The sequence below is a fragment of the Sturnira hondurensis genome, unplaced genomic scaffold (genome assembly GCF_014824575.4).
Source record: "Sturnira hondurensis isolate 20B ecotype Veracruz unplaced genomic scaffold, ASM1482457v3 Scaffold0004068, whole genome shotgun sequence".
In the NCBI taxonomy this organism is placed as follows: domain Eukaryota; kingdom Metazoa; phylum Chordata; class Mammalia; order Chiroptera; family Phyllostomidae; genus Sturnira; species Sturnira hondurensis.
Genome location: NW_028076699.1, coordinates 10,235,919 through 10,240,499, shown reverse-complemented (window position 1 = coordinate 10,240,499; position 4,581 = coordinate 10,235,919).

Below are 4,581 nucleotides of genomic sequence, written 5' to 3'. Positions count from 1 at the left end.
GAGCTTCTAATTATCCATTAAAATATTTAAATAAATGGTATACTATTTTACCAGGTATTGTTGAGCATTTTGTTTGGTTTAAATATTTTATACTAATTTCCTTGTAATTATATATAGATTACTATATACCAATATCAAATTTCATTTATGGATACAGATGTATATACACACAGATATGCTCATAAATGTATACACACATACACACACAAACCATTATGACAAAGAATAAAAACAAAAATGATATTAATAATATATGCTGGAAAACACTGGATAAGAATCAATATTTAATAATGATTTCAAAACCCTTTAGGAACTAGTGGCTGGAGAAATTTTTCTAAGATTTATAGAACCTGGAAATCTATTCATTGGTGACTACATCAGAGCACACATCCCACAGCCAGGGCCATGGAAGGGCAGCCTGGCCACCGCCAAAGGCTTTGAGAAAAGAAAATGAAGATGCACACACATGTTGTAAAAGAAGAACAAAAACTGTCCTTATTAAAGCCAAGAGGGAGTGACTGAAATTAGAGGGGGCTAAAATATATGTATCTTTTGGGAGGCAGGAGGGTACCCAATAATTTTAGACTTTGTCAGGCATATGAACCAAAATTTTCAATCATATCCACTAAAGGACAGAAATAAAATGTATTAATTCTAAATCTGTAAAGTATAAAATAAAAAAGGTAGAATATTTTTTAAAAACTCAATATATTAACCCATAAAAGTGTAAAAAAAAAAGGAAAAACATACATAGGAAAGGAAGGACAGTCTGAAAACACCAAGAGAGATGGTGGGAACATATGCAAATATATCAATAATCACCAAATATGGATAGAAATTAAGACAGAAGCTCTCAGAGTGCATTTTCAGAATATAAGACATTCCTAAATTATAAACTACAGAACTACTGAAAGTAAAAGGATGGTAAATGCATGCCAGGAAATTGGATCCATAATATTATTGGCTATATTAATATTACAAAATAGATTACATAAAAACAAAAATATCTGAGAGGGAAAAAAAGAGGCTTTGCACTAAAAAGAAAAATATTCAACATGCCAGGAAACTATAAAAATGCTAAACATGTAAGCATATTTACAAAACCTCAAAACAAATTAAAAATTGATCAAACTAAAGGGACACATAAAAAAGCCACAATTTTTGTGGGGCCCCTTAATGCACTTGCTCGAATATGAATAGACTTATAATATTTATAATTATAATACAGTAAAGATATACAAGATTTATTCTAACATAATTTACAGTTTTGATTTAATGAATATATGGAACTCAACATCCAGAAACTGAAAAGAATTCATTATTATGTAGATACAATGAACATTTACAAAAACTGAGCACATGCAACGCCATATAGCAATTCTCAAAATATTTCAAAGAATGTATTTAATATAAACCATATTCTCAGACAACAATGCAATTAAGTCAGAAATCAATAGCAAAGTTAATACATGCCTAGCCCCTATTCTTCCATGAAGCTGCAGCCCTAAATTATAATGACCAATCCTAACAACCAGGTCCAGCATGCCAGCAACATCCTTGGATTAGCAATCAGTATGTGATAACAGCAGATAGATTTTCATTTATCTCCAATGAACATGTCCTTTCAGCTACTATTTCACAGAGCTTCGCTGAAGATCAAAAGAGAAAATGAACAAAATGAAATTGTAAATCTACCTTTAACACATGCAAAACATGCATTCAACTATCTTTTTTTGGTAATGATATATTTTATTGATTATGCTATCACAGTTGTTCCATTTTCTCCCCTTTATTTCCCTCGGCCTTTCACACCCCCCTCCCACCCACTTCCCCCGCCTTTAGTTCATGCCCATGGGTTGCACATATAAGTTTTTTGGCTTCCCCATTTCCTGTACTATTCTTAACCTCCCGTGTATATTTTCTACCTACCATTTGTGCTACTTATTCTCTATACCTTTCCCCCCTCTCTCCCAATCCCACTTCCCTGCTGATAATCCTCCATGTAATCTCCATTTCTGTGATTTTGTTCCTGTTCTAGTTGTTTGCTTAGTTTGTTTTTGTTTTAAGTATAGTTGTTAATAACTGTGAGCTTGCTGTCATTTTACTGTTCATATTTTGTATCTTCTTTTTCTTAGATAAATCCCTTTAACACTTCATATAATGAGAGCTTGGTAATGATGAACTCCTTGAACTTGACCTTATCTGAGAAGCACTTTTTCTGCCCTTCCATTCTAAATGAAAGCTTTGCTGGATAGAGTAATCTTGGATATAGGTCCTTACCTTTCATGACTTTGAATACTTCTTTCCAGCCCCTTCTTGCCTGTAAGGTCTCTTTGAGATATCAGCTGACAGTCTTATGGGAACTCCTTTGTAGGTAACTGTCTCCTTTTCTCTTGCTGCTTTTAAGATTCTCTCCTTATCTTTAATCTTGGGTAGTGTAATTATGATGTATCTTGGTGTGTTCCTCATTGGGTCTGAGGTTCCTTAGAAGAAAGTATGTTCTTGGTGGAAGGGATCACTGCTCTTTTCTTACCAATTTTTCTGCTTGCTGCATTCCTTCCCTCCCACATTCAACTATCTTAAGCATACCTCACAGCCACTGGGATGACCACTATAAAAAAAATCAAACAAAATAACAAGTGTTGATGAGGGCATAGAGAAGTTGGAACCCTTGTGCACTGTTGGTGGGAACATAAAATGGTACAGCCACTGTGGAAAACAATGTGGTGTTTCCTCAAAAAATTTTTAAAAAATTACCATACTATGCAGCAATCCTTCCTCTGGGTATTTATCTGAAAGAACTAAAAGTAGAATCTCAGATATCTGCATATCTATATTTATAGGAGCATTATTCACAATAGCCAAGAGTGGAAGCAACCCAAATGTCCCTTGATAGATGAATGGATAAATGAAATGTGGTATATACATATACCATGCCTATTGCATGGAATGATCCATGTAATAATGGGGTAGAGTTGGAGATATTAATATGAACTCACATTTAATTTAAAGTAGACATAGATGGTTACATGTAGAGATATTTGTAGATATGTATATATACTTAGGCTAACACACACACACACACACACACACACACACATATATGCTCTGTGAGTGAAGAGGGACTAAAAGAAATGACTCCCCCGTGGCAATGAACTGAGCACATGATGACCACACCTAGCACTCAGATCTTGGTCTCCAATGCTCTTCTCCAATCAAAGGAACCAAGAATCCCTGGAGAAATAGTTGACTCTAGAACCAGGACAGGAAATGTACAAGATGAGCCTGGAGTAGTGCCAGAAAGTAAAACAACAGAATAAAACATCGATAGGCTCATGTCAAAGAAGCACAGGAACCAGCTGAAAGAGATTTCAATAGCTGAAGCCAGAAAAATTTGAACCAGATGAGGAAGGTAGTATAACATTATAACCCAAATATTCCCATGAGTTCATACTGATACAAATAAATATCAAATAAGTTAATAAGTGGGGAAAAGAGGCAGATCTCCCATGCAGAAGAATTCTAAATAATTTATGTAGATACTCCACCCTCAAGGAATAGAAGTATAAGAGAACTCCCTACTCCTTGAGTGTGGGCTGTGCCTAGTAACTTACTTGCAATGAAATTAAAAACACAATTCTATTTACAGTAGCAGCCAAGGGTATAAAATGTGTAGCAATAAATTTTACAAAAACATGTTCATGCCTATATACCCAAAGTATAAAACTTTGCTAAATTATTTTAGAATTTCCATTTTAATCTTTTTTATAGATTATATTATTTGATGAAATCCTCCAAGTTTTCCTCTATATTCTAAAACACACCAATCATAGTTATTTTAGTGTCTCTGTGTGGCTATTCAATATTTGGATAATCCATGGGACTATTTTGATTGCCTCCTTTCTTGTTTTATTTTGCTTTTTGGTCAATTAGACTGTTTTTGGCATACTGGCTGGGTTTTTATTAAATTCTATACATGGTGTATAATGAATGGTAGAGGCTGCTTTAGTTAAAGAGGGTTGAATTGTTTTCTGGTAGCCTCATAGAATACTGGCAGAGCCTTATGAGGAAATTGAGGAAGTAGATAATTCAGTTCCTTTCAGTTATTTGCAGGTTGGTTTCTTTTATAGTAGTTGTAATTAGAATGCACTTTTATTTTATACTGTTTCTCTCTACTACAGAGTTCCAAGAGCTCTCAAAGGCACCCATAGAGGTTTGAGGGTCAGGGACATGCAGAGAAAGGAGCCAATGGAGATGAGCATATGTAGGGTGTGGTCTTCAATTCTCTTTCCAAGACAAATGGGACAGGAGCATTACTCAGAATCCATGTCTGAAATTCTTTGAACACCTTTCCTAATGACCCTGGACACCATAATGAAGTGTGTCTTCAGTCACCAGGCCAGTGCCCAGGTGGACAGCTCAGAGACCAAAAGACAGGAAGTAAACTCATTCACCATGAGCTATGTTATCCATGAGGATGCTGCTCCACTTCTTCTCTCCCAATATCTCCAGATCCCTCCTGGAAGCCAAGTTTAACAAGGCCAAACTCATCCTCCTTAGTCGGCACATATTCCTGCATCA